Source organism: Pinus tabuliformis, chromosome 8 (genome assembly GCF_031772625.1).
Source record: "Pinus tabuliformis cultivar Carrire ecotype Pingquan chromosome 8, CPIR1, whole genome shotgun sequence".
NCBI lineage: Eukaryota > Viridiplantae > Streptophyta > Pinopsida > Pinales > Pinaceae > Pinus > Pinus tabuliformis.
Genome location: NC_142294.1, coordinates 1631835755 through 1631849640, shown reverse-complemented (window position 1 = coordinate 1631849640; position 13886 = coordinate 1631835755).

Genomic DNA, 13886 nt, shown 5'->3' with positions numbered 1-13886 from the left:
ACTCTAACCCCGAGTCAATTTACCTAACATTCCCCCCTCAAAGTTTTTACCCAGGGTATCTGTTAACCCTACATCCCCCCTATCACCTAAGCCTAACACAAACGTTAGCAGTAATTACCCAGGGGTTCACATGCCTTACCAAGTCTTACAGTAATATGCCCATTTACATGCAAAAATTTGACTCTTTCTTTCATCCATTGTTGCTCCCTTTTTCCATCCTCTAGCCTTGACACATTATGTTCGTGATGCTCTCCTCAAACATGTACCAACACACTTTGCATATCATTTGGTTAATGCATTCCCTACAATATTAATGTTACCATTGCCTATTTGCGAAACATTACCATGTTACTTCTGGCAGTTGTGGGCCCATGGGGAATCACATATTTTTTTGTTTCTTTCAATCCACAACATTGAAATCCTATCATGGCTCTTCCATCCAGACGTAGGAAGCTCAACTGCTAACCCGATCACCAGCAACACCACACAAAACCGTGCGACCACCATCAAATTCAAACATGTGATCTATGAGATACCCATACGCTACACCCAATGCCATTGAACCCATACTTCAATTCTCATAGTAATCTTCAGCTCTTGAACTGAAAACTAATCTCCATGTAAAAGTCTTGCATCCATCTTATGCAAGCCACTAGAAAATTTGAACCGACTTGTTATCCCTACAACGCCATACTCACGCTGATGTCGATCAAACCTCTCGAGTCTCTGAATCGATAGGGTGCTGAAAAAGTCTAGCCTCATGTCAAGCGACCTATATCTAGTCGATGGACTGCTACATCTTAGTAGTAGTTGGTATAATCTTCTCCACTCATCCATGTGCAGGTGCATCTCCTGAGACACCATGACATCCTGTATGGCCTTTTTCCCACTTATGCACATCTCATGGGCTAATAATGACCCCAACCTGATTTGAACATGTGCCAACTATGTGGATCCTTCACAACAATATTCATCGTAATCTACACGGAGCCACCATTTCGTCCACCCTATTCATTGTTGCTCCACTCTGATTCTATGGCTACAACACATGTTCTCGGCCCTATCTATTGCTTGATCTCAGCCTCATGAATGACCATGTTCATGCTGTGGTTATCTGGGCCTGAGGCTTTGATGTTGTCTTTCATCTTGTCAACATGCACCTTCTCCCCAACGTCCTCGATCTCCACCTTTAGTGTTGGCCAGGAGCTATTTAAACTCATGCTTCCCAGCCACTAATATAACTCCCACAAGTTCCTTGGGATCATATCACAATCCATGCAACCTTCAACGCAGGTGGTAACCACCATCTCCTTCATTCTCCAATGATAGCGTAATTTCCCATATGAGCATTGAGAAATATAGGGCATTAACAGTTAGGTGATTTCTCTTTCTTAGTAACTGCTTGCGAGTGCTTTTTACTTCATTAGATTAGGATCTTCCCTTTGCTTAATTTGTTAGTGTTCTTCTTCATCAAATAGCTACCAATGCATGAACATAAATAGATAAGAGGCATAGAATGTAGGCTATGAGCCAGGGCCAAAACCTTTTGCACTTTGAGAGGAAAACCCGCACAAAATTCTTCTTATAGAGATTCCAATTAATGAATACCAAGACCAATACCTTTTGAAATATTTTCCACTCCAAGACCAAGACAAGTTCTCTGGACAGTCAACCTTCTTCTTGACTCCTCTTCCACTTCAACATTTTTAGCATCAAGACATTATCACCACCGATATCTTATCATTGCCTTCACATCGATATATCCTTTACTATGAGACTTCTTCATTATCATATTATTGAGACCTTACTTTTGTGATGGCATGCTTCGAACTGTGATAGATCCATTACCCTGAATTGTAATGGCATCCTTCTTACTGTGATTACATTGAACCCTTAACATTGTAGAAGTACTCAACCCTCAACACTGTGATAGCACCTAGCTCACAATACTGTAATAACACCAAGATTGAAATGGCACCAAACCTGTAATCACTGTGAGGACCGAAACATATATTTTGAGATAGAACCAAATATGTGGTCTCCATTATAGCACTGATATGTGGCTTCTTTCATAGCACTGAGACTCTCTCACAAAAACCTGAACTTCATGATTGTAATGACATCTGAACTATTGATTGTAATGACATTCGAACTCCTTGAATGTAGTGATATTCAAGCTCCTTGACTATAATGATATCTGAATTAGTCACTGTAATTATCCACCCAAATTTTAGAGAGATGTTCAAACTTTTCTTATGTACTTGTCATCCAAGTTCTCAGAGATACATGAACTTATTCATTGTGGAAATGCAAAGACCTCATCCACATAGATATAGTTGTTGTCCCATACAAATAGACTGACATGAGTGTATGAATCATTGTGTCTTCATTTAGATGAGCCGACATGAGATTTCTATTCCTTCTTGAGGCCGACTTGAAGAGGAAAACTTGTGCTTGTCTTTGGAGGGCCTCTAGACAATTCTATAGGTTCTTCATACATGACATTGATTGTTTTATACTTTAATGACAAATCCTAAAGGCTTTCAATGAGAGCCATCTAAAAATAAAATATCTTGCTCATGAAACCCATGAAGCAAACATTTCAATAACAATTTTATTTTTCTTCTTTTCATCATTTACAAAAATCATAATTATATGTCATTATGAAGACCGAACCTAGTTACACTTTTCAACACTCCCTCTTAACTAGGGAGGTATTCATAATGGTACTTGGTCATTCTCAATTTGAATAAATTCTCATAAGAAGAATCATATTGGTAACCCATCTGTATAGCATCATATCAACCAACATTGTTACTTAGCAAGGCCTTGACTAACAAATTTATCTCTCCACAAGATCTTAGCTCAATGTTGGTGAGACTAATGATTTGTAGACACTCTCATCATTGTCTCTATGGAACACACCCTACCTGGGTTCTCAGGGTGTGTTCCATCATGACTATTCTTATCTTGGATTCTCAGTCCTCAAATAATATCGGTCCTTTACAACTACTCTTATCTTGGATGCCCTATCTCATCCTCAAAGAGAATCGGATGCCAAATGATTACCCAATCCTCCATTTTGTCTTCCCAAGTGAAGACCAGAATGATGTGTCTATATTTCCCTCTCAATTAGGGAGGTCATATCAATTCCAATAAAGGAATGTACCCATTCCTACAGAAGGAATGTACTCATTCCTACAGAAGGAATGTACCTAATCTCCCTCTTGGCTTAGGAATTTCCAAGTTTCTTCCAAGTAAGAAACTTGTTTCTAGACTCCCTCTTATTTAAGGACCTACAACAGCTCCTCAATTGGATACAATGGGACAACCAACTGCTTAAATAGCTCCTTCCTTCGATGTCATGAATTTATTTGTCAAGGAGTCTTCATCTTTTGGGACTTCTTCATAGGGCTCAGACCATCTATCACTTTCATCAATGAGTCAGTCATGTCATCATTCCTTTCATCATATCGGTCATGCTTCCTTCTTCATGCTATCTTCTTCGGAAGTATCTTACATCCTTCTACATGATCCTTAGGGAATACACCCATTGTTCTTCCTTTGGCAGTCCTGCATAAACCCAACCAAATATTTGTTCGAAAATAAGAAATGAAGACTTAAATCAAAATTACCTTTGTGATGGCCTTTCATCATGACATATTCATGTAGGCATAAACATCCTACATACATGTTGACACATCTACCAAAGATATATATTATAAAGGGTCTCCATATTTTTCACACTTCCATCGAAGCCTTCATATCTTTTCGAGAGATTTCCTAGTCAAATATTCTAGTCCTCGGATGTTGATTTGCCTTTTCCATGGTTTCATAGTCCACAATATCTTCTTTCTTCATTTCCAGGAACTTCCAATCATAGTTCTTCTAATTATTGTCAACCACCTCATTTTCATATGATGACATATTATGTTTATTTCATCTAGTGTGAACCATGATCTTCGACATCCTTTTATAGGAGGAGAAGCCTTTCCTTTGATCATGCTTCTTGAGATAGAGCAATGATCCATGTTACTTGCAACCATACAACATGACTTTATATTATCAAATACATTTATACATACCTCATTTACCTTTAGGTCATCTAAGCTTCTTTCAACAACTTCCTTGATTGAAAAGAGCTTCAACCTCTTGATCCGCTTAATCTCTTATGTCATCATACCATCATCCCATAAATTCCATAAGTTGGAGTTCCTGATGAAACACTTGCTTCCTCTCTAGATTGGTGAACCTTCCAATGAAGATTCCATCATAGAATCTTGAGGATCTTGCATATCCCTATCCAGTAGATGTTACCTTTTGATGTATGATGAGCCTTATCCTGAATGACTTCTTCCTTTCCTTAAGCTTCCAATGAGGTTCCCAAGAGCTATATCATTCATATTTGACTGCCATATATTTTGTTCCACTTGTGCTTCATGTTTCCCTACGAGCTCTTGCTTCTAATGTTTTTCATCTTTCATCTTCCTCCACTTCTTCGATGAAATGGAATTCTTATCTATCTTCCTTGTTATTGCCCTACTTGAGCTCAGGACAATCTTTCCTATAATTCTCATAGCATTGAATCTTAGCTATGTTCTTATTTTCCTTTCGACAAATGTCTAAATACTTTTTGCCCTCAACTTGTCTTCTTCTATCTTGAATAGAAACCACAAGTTGTTGAATGGGATAGCCTTCTTATCCTTATAAACATTTGTTACCTTGTTCCTCAGTTAGTGCATTTAGAATAATGAGGATTATCTCCTTATCCGATATCACCTCTCCTTGCAGATGAGACCTTATGAAGATATCCCTTCATCCTTTGATACCTTCAATTTGTGTAGATCAAGTCTAAGTGATATGGCCTTTCTTATCACATCTCTAGAGAATAGTTCTATTAGCTTATCATGTATCTCTTTTGATGTCTCCAATCCTGCTATATGAGGAATGAGGGGACCTTTCATTGATTTCATAAGAATTCCTTAAGCCCTTAGATCCCTTTCCATGTATACAGATAATGCTTGACCTTCGGATGGATTGAGACTTTTCCATAGATACAATCAATGGCAACATTTTCTGAATACTATGTTTATCCTCCTTTTCCATGCAAGGAAGTTCGATGACCCACCCAACTTATAGATCTCCTTGCAAAATGAAGTCATTTTACTATATTAGATTATAGAATAAAAGATACTTACTTGACAAGTGAAGATGAAATATTCAACTTGATCCCTTTGATGGTGGTTGATGAATATGTATTAGTGCCCTTTTTGGATGATTTTCTTCCACATGAAATCCCTTCTTTAATAAAAAAGGAGATTGTCCCTTTTATGATGACAACGCCTTTGATCTAGCTCCCTTTGATGATGGTGATTGATGAGGATGTCTTGATACTTCCTCGGATGATCTTCTTTAAGAATAATTAAGGGGTCCTTGCTTCAATGAGAGGGAACTTGCCTTACAGAATTTTGAAGATGATGACAATGCCTTTAAACTTCTTCGGATAACTAGCCTTTAAAATACTTCGACTTCTTTGGTGTTGAATGAGTGCATATAATAAATTCTTCTAGGGTTTTGACATTCTCCAAGACGATGTGATCTTAGTCCTAGAAATGCTTCTCTTGTATGTCAATACTTTGGGCTACCTTGCATTGTAGACCTCTTCAACTTGAAGAGGGTCTTTGAGGTGTTTTAATGATGACTTAGAGGATCCAAAACTTTTGTTGGTGTAGACTTCTTCTTTGATCTAGGGTTTTATACTTCGATGTAGATCTTGAATTCACTTTGATATCCTTCAACTTTCTTTGATGCCTTTCTTGAAACTCGATTATTGAGTGTCTCTTTAATTAGATGCCCTCCTTAACTATCACCGTAGCTCTGATATCATGTTGAGAAATCCAGGGCATTAAGAGTTAGGTGATTTCTCTTTCTTAGTAACTGCATGTGAGTGATTTTTACTTCATTAGATTAGGATCTTCCCTTTTCTCAAGTTATTAGTGTTCTTATTCATCAAATAGCTACTAATGCATGAACATAAATATAAAAGAGACACATAATGTAGGCTATGAGCCAGGGCCAAAACCTCTCACTCTTTGAGAGGAAAACTCGCACAAAATTATTCTTATAGAGATTCCAATTGACGAATATTAAGACCAAGACCCTTTGACCTATTTGCCACTCCAAGACCAAGACACAAGTTCTCTGGACAATCAACCTTCTTCTTGACTCCTCTTCCACTTCGACCTTCTTAGCATCGAGACATTTTCACCACCGAGATCTTATCATTGTCTTCACATTGAGATCTCCTTTACTACGAGACCTCTTCAATGTCATGTTATTGAGACCTTACTTTTGTGATGGCATCCTTTGAACTATGATAGATCCATTACGCCGAATTGTAATGGCATCCTTCTCACTGTGATTACATTGAACCCTTAACACTGTATAATTACTGAGCACTTAACATTGTGATAGCACCAAGCTCACAATATTGTAATAACACCAATACTGAAATGGCATCGAACCTGTAATCACTATGAGGACCGAAACACATATTCTGAGATAACACTGAACCTGTGGTCTTCATTATAGCATAGATTTGTGGCTTCTTTCATAGCACCAAGACTCTCTTACAAAAATCTAAACTTCATGATTGTAATGACATCCGAACTGTTGACTGTAATGATATCCGAACTCCTTGAGTGTAATGATATTCGATCTCCTTGACTGTAATAAGATTTGAATTAGTCATTGTAATTATCCACACGAATTTCAGAGAGATGTCCGAAATTTTCTCTATACTTATCATCCGAGATCTCAGAGATACATAAACTTCTTCACCGTGGAAATGCGAAGACCTCGTCCACATATATATAGTTGTTGTCCCATACAAATAGCCCGACATGAGTGTATGAATCGTTGTGTCTTCATTTCGATGAGCTGACATGAGATTTCTATTCCTTCTTGAGGTCGACTTGAAGAGGAAAACTTGTGCTTGTCTTTGGAGGGCCTCTAGACAATTTTATAGGTTCTTCATACATGACATTGACTCTTTTTTACTTTAACAACAAATCCTAATAGCTCTCAATGGGAGTCATCTAAAAATAAATTCTCTTGCTCCTGAAATCCATGAAGCAAGCATTACAATAATACTTTTATTTTTCTTCTTTTCATCATTTACAAAAATCAAAATTATATGTCAATATGAAGACCGAACCTAGTTACACTTTTCAACATTGAGCGCTTCTGGAACCTTGTTCTTGCTACGCAAAACTAAGATTTTTTCATTTTAAATAAATCCACACCTGTGGGCAGCTTCAAGATTTGCTCATGCTAGATTTGACCATATCTAAATTCGGTTGTGATTCATAACCACCATTTTCAATAGTGATCACTTAGATCAGATCTGCGAACAAACTATGCATCAATCCTTTCTCTATCCACCAAGCCAAATAACCCTTGGCAACAAAAGCGTCCTTCTGAAGCCAAAATGGCTCTGATACCAAATGCATAAAAATTTAACCAAAGAGAATTAACTATTTAACGAGAGGAAAAATAACATTAACACAACAACAGTAGTAAAACATACACATAATACACAAAATATTTCTCCTGTGAAAACCCCAGCTCTTGGGAAAAACCCAACCCAATGAAATTTCACTCCTTGGCCAACCCGACCAAGTGAGCCTTCACTGCTCACCACCTTGGCCTACCTTACAATGAACTCTTCCCAGCGTCTTATAGGCTTCACTACATGAAATACCATGGGCAAAAAACTATGGGTACACAATACCACTTGCCGCAAAAATACCATCGTTTAACGTGGTCAACCTTGACTCTAACCCCGAGTCAATTTACCTAACAATCCCCACTATTCTACAAAAATGCTCAAGCGCATATAGGTGCATTTGCAATCCATGGATCGATTTAGCAATCAATACAAGATCATCAACATATAGAAGAAGCTTTATCACAAACTCCCCCAACTGAACACCATCTCTGCCTTGTGTTGAAAAAATGTAGCAAGAAAGGCTCTATTTGACTTTAGCCTTAGTCAAATTGAGTAAATCGAATTTCCACATCAGGAGGACAACTTGGAGGCAGATAACTAGTGTGACATGGATATTGTCACTCAGTTAACTTAGTAAATTCAAGTTAGAGGGCTTGGAGTTCAGTAACACATGTGTGATTGCTAAATTTTAGTAATCCAGTTCAATTATTTTCATTTGTATTTAATTAACTAACCTCTAACTATTAATAGAGTAAGTTGTCCAGTGGGACAACAATCTAACTCAAAGATTTGTTAGTTAACTGATAAATCAGCGCAAAATAGCTAGTGCATGCAAGGAATTCGAGTTCATGGACTGAAGTGGAGATGACAAGGCAGTGTAACATCAGTTGTAGACTAGTTTTGAGTGTACAAGTGTTGCATGAGTCACGAGATCAATCCTTGGGAATTGCGCAATCAATTTGGAGGAAATTCCTATTTTTTAGGGGCTAATTTTCTCAGGATTTACAAAAGGAAATATGAGGTTTGGTGAGCAGATAATTGGCTAAGTGTTGGCCAGAGTTTCTCATTGAGCAGAGAGAATAATTACTCTTTTGTAGGTTGAGCTCAAAGTTGGAGCTAGCAACTGTAATAATTTGTCTATTCAACTGATTAATGCAAAGAGGTTTGAGGGGTTTTTCCCAATTGGGTTCACCTATAAATCACTATGTACTTGTGGTTTTGCTTATTGCATGCTATTCTAAATTATGATTTCCCTTCCGCAGATCAATGGAGTAGAATTGTGTCTCTTGTTTTTTAGTTTGAAATCTTGAGAAGTTGCAATTTTTATCAATTTTCTACATGGAATAAGAGCTCTGAAATCATAATAGAGCCAATATTTCGAACTTGTTTCTCAGGAATTTTGATTTGGAAACTTCAGTGCAATAATTTTTCTTCAGGATCGGGAGAATATCTTTCAACGGACTGTGATTGGAGTATGCCCTGGAGGGTAGCTCGAATTTCATAGCAAGGAAGGATAAAATGGAAGCAATGCTCGATGACAATGGCGTGTTAGAATATGTTAAAACTGACATTGCAAAACCCCAACATTCTAATGCACAATAATTAGCCCAATGGAAGAAGGATGCTGCAAAGGACAGGAGAATCCTTCTGGAAGGTGTGAGAGACTATGTGGTCTCAAATATCCATGACAAAGAGACACCATTTGCTATGTGGAAGACACTGACTGAGTTCTTCGAAAATAACAGTGACCATGAAAAATTGGCCCTGAAAGACAAACTTTGAAACATTAGAATGTAGAAGAATGATACTATTCCACAATATCTTTCCAAGTTTACTCAAGTTCGTGATGAGCTTTGAGGGGTTGGGGTGAATGTTTCAGAAGATGAACCGGTGAGGCTAGCTCTTTTAGGCCTTCCAAAATCTTGGCACAACTACTAGGACTCTGTGAATGGAAGGGAAAAAAATACCAAATTGGGAAAGGTTGTGGTCCGATTTGGTTCAAGAAGAGTTCAGGAGAAATAACATAGATGGAACATCATCCAAAGCTGAGGATGAAGAGAATCTTATCTTTGTAGGAAAGGGGAAGAAGGAAAAAGGGAAGAAGACCCAAAGCACACCTAGATCCAACCAAAATAATGGTAAGAAGAAAGACTTGAGCAAGATAGAATGCTTCCACTGCCACGAATTCGGGCACTATGCAACAAAATGTCTGCATAATAAGTCTACAAAGAAGCCTTTAGGAGGAGCAGCAGGTGAAGCACTAGCTTCACAATTCGAATTAGACTTCATCCTAATAACATGCATGGCCAACACTGTATGGTGAGTGAGTGGTACCTTGATTTTGATGCCTCGTTCCATATGATAAGGCGCAAAGAGTTTTTCAGTAGACTGGAAGAGAAGGATCTCCAGATGCATATCAAAATGGGGGATCATGGGAGGTACAATGCTACAGGAAGGAATTGGTACTGTCACCTTTGATAGGGAGAAAGCCTCTCCTCTTCACCTTAAATATGTTATGTTTTTACCTGGGCTGAAGAAGAACCTAATATCTGTAGCAGTATTGGAGGATCATGGATATGATGTTATTTTCAGTAAAGAGAAAGCCTTTTTGAGACACATAACTATTGGGCAAGTGAAGCAGATCGGGGTTCGTGTGAAGAACATATACAAACTTGAGGTGGGATATTGAACTGCATTGGGTAGTAAGGCTAAAAAAGTGCAGAGTTGAGATGTTGGAGAACTATGGCATAGGAGATTAGGTCATCTACACCATGGTGCCTTAAAAATCATGCAAAAAATGACCACCGGTCTGCCTAAAGGCTCCCTTAACCAGCAAGATGTTTGCAAAGTTTGCACATTAGGGAAATGTGTCAAATCCACTTTCAATGGCTGAGATAACAGAGCAGATACAATCTTGGATAGAGTCCACTCTGATGTATGTGAACCCTTTTCTATAGTCTCCACAACAAAACATAAGTACCATGTTATTTTTATTGATGATTTCCCTAGAAAATGTTGGATCTTCTTCATGTAGAATAAGGATGAAGTTTTCTCAAATTTTGTTGAATTCAAGGCATTGGTTGAGAAGGATATTGGGAAGAAGGTGAAGGCTCTCAGGAGCGACAATGAAGGTGAATTTGTTTCACATGCCTTAAAGGATTTATTTGCGAAAGAAGGTATTCAAAGGGAACTAATAGCACCCCATAACCCATAGCAGAATGGGGTTGTTGAGAGGAAGAACATGCGAATCATGGGAGTAAAAAGGCCCATGTTGCATGACTAGGGGTTGCCATTGCATCTGTGGGAATAAGCATGAAACACAATAGTCTACTTGTAGAACCAAAGTCCTCATAGAATACTTGGCATGATCACACTGAAGGAAGCTTTCTCTGGGAGAAAGGCTGATGTCCCATTTCATAATTTTTGGAGCTTCAATTTATTGTCATGTCTCCAAGGATCCAAGGAAGAAACTTGAGCCTACAACAGAGTTGGGAGTTTTTGTAGGATACACTGAAACTCCACACAATTACCGAGTGTATTTTCCTTCATTGAGGATGACAATTGTGAGGAGAGATGTCAAGTTTGATGAGGACAAGGCTATGAGATTCTCTCTATAATGAGAGCTAAGTAACCCATCAGAGCAGGAGCTTCTAGCTCCATAGGAGGAGCCTTAGGATGAGCTACAGGAGGTTGTGGAGCACCCACATGCAGTGGAGTAGATAGGAGGCAAAGTGGAGGCACCAACTCAACCAAAATATTTTAGAGAGGGGAGAAAGAGAACCATAAAAGTTGATAGAATGTTATAGGATGCTAGGGATAATGTGGAAGCCCTTGATAGGTACATTGGTCACATGGCTCTCGTGAGAGATCTCATTGCAACAAAGCCTTCCTCATTTGAGGAAGAAATTTCTCAACTTGTTTGGGTTAATGCCATGGTGGAAGAATATGAATCCATCACGAAGAACAATGTATGGGAGGTGGTGTCGAGACCAGATGGGAAATTAGTGGTTGGTTCTAGGCGGATATACAAAGTGAAGCATGCAGCTGGCGGGAGGATTGAAAATTGCAAGGCCAAATTTTTGGACAAAGGATTCTCTCATATAGAAGGAGTGGACTATGAGGAAACATTTGCACCAGTTGCAAGATATTCCTCAATCAAATCCATTCTAACATTTGTTGCGTAGAATGGGTGGAAAACCCACTGGATGGATGTGAAGACCGTCTTTCTCAACGATGTTGTTGAGGAGGAAATTTACATAGAGTTGCCAGAAGGATTTGAGACATATGATCGAGAGTCGCATGTGTGCAGACTCAAGAGAGCATTGTATTGTCTCAAACAGGCACCCCGAGCATGGTACATTGGATTGACAGTTATCTTTATCTCATTGGATTGGGCTTCACCAAAAGTGAAGCAGATGTGAACCTCTATCACATTGTGGTAGATGGTAAGTTGCTTATTCTAGTTTTGTATGTTGATGATTTAATATTGATAGGTGATGAGCAATTGATCCACTCTTGCAAAGAAGACCTTACGAGGGAATTTGAGATTAAAGACATGCGCCTAATGCATTACTTACTCAGGCTGGAAGTATAACAAGGTGATGGTGAATTGTTTATGTCTCAAGGGAAGTATGCCTCTGAAATACTCCAGTTATTTCACATGAAGAATTGTAAGCCCATGGACACACCTCTAACTACAAACTGGAGGAAGGAGAATGCCACTTCAGGTGAAGAAGTTGATGCTACCATTTACAAGCAGCTTGTGGGTTCTTTGACGTATCTTGGGAACACAAGACCCGACATGTGCTATGCAGTAAACCATCTGAGTCAAGCTATGGTGAGGCATACCAAGTTGTATTGGAAGGAAACAAAGCATGTGTTACAATATCTCATATGCACCACTGAGTATGGATTATGGTACAAGTAGATAGAGGGAGTGAAGCTCCAAGGCTTCACCGATGCAAATTGGGTAGGGAGTCCATCAGAAAAGAAAAGTTCTTCATGTGATATCTTTAGTGTTGGGTCCACAACTATTTCCTGGTACAACAGGAAGCAGAGGTCTATGGCACTCAGCTAAGCAAAGGCTGAATACATAGCTGCAAGTCAAGCAACATGTGAGGCCATATGGATGAGGAAAATACTTATGGGTCTTTTTGGTAAGCATATAGATTTGACAATGATATATTGTGATTATCAAAGTTGCATTAATATTGATGAGAATCTGGTATTTCATGACAGGTCCAAGCATATTGATGTCTCGTATCATCATTTTTTCGGAGATAATCACATCAAAAATCATTTGCCGACACATTTCGAACCATCCAATGTGGTTCATCGCCAGGACAAGATGAAGAGGTAGATCATAGCATGAGTCTAAATAGAGAGCAATGTAGACACTCAATGTTCAATTAATGACTATAATAAACAACTAGTTTATAAATAATATTTTTTTTAACAAATTGGTTTATAAATAATAATTATTTATTATTAACAATAACTAATAGTAGCGAACTAATATAGAATAGGCTAAATATAACTAAAAAGAAAACATACTTTTCAAAGTCAAATGTCAAACAAAAAGTGAAGTCAAAAACAACAGAAGGAATAAGGACCCTATTATTAAGAAATGGAGTCAAGACATTAAAAAATATAACTTATGAGAAAACAATGCCATAAATAAAGATTAATAAAATAAGGTAAATTAATAAAATTCAAACTCAAAATAATCAAAGAAGAAACAAGGTCAAAATAAAGGGGCACAGGCTTTACAATAGATACAAGGAATTAATAAAATAAATAAGGTATAAACTAAAATACAAGCTAAGAGGGGCTAAGAAAGCTTGAGAAGATAAAATACTCAAAACATAAGAGAAACTTAAAAACAGAAACATATAAATAAAAAAGAAACATACATAGAAGGAAGGAAAAAGATACTTAAGAACACAAGACATGGACCCAACTTCTGCTAATATTCCAACCATAGTCTTTATTCAAATTATTGGGCCTCCTTTCTATTTCTTAAGGCCTCCATAAATTTATGATCATGGAAATGACTAACCCTGGCAATGACTTGGGCATCCTTAATGCAGATGTGATGCTTAGATTTATCAGCATGTTCCGCCAAAGCAGAGGAGCGGGTCCTACCATGCTTAATGTCAACGACGTGTTCACGAATCCTTATATTAATTGAGTGACCAGTCTCACCAATGTAGGGGGTCCCACAAGTGCAAGGGATAACGTAAACACCTTTCATATTTTTATTGTCCACCGGGTCTTTGACAAATCTTAGGGAACTTCAGATGGTATTAAGAGGCCTAAAGGTTGAAGGAATATTATGCTTCCTTGAGATATTGACAATCTTGTTAATAATAAAAAA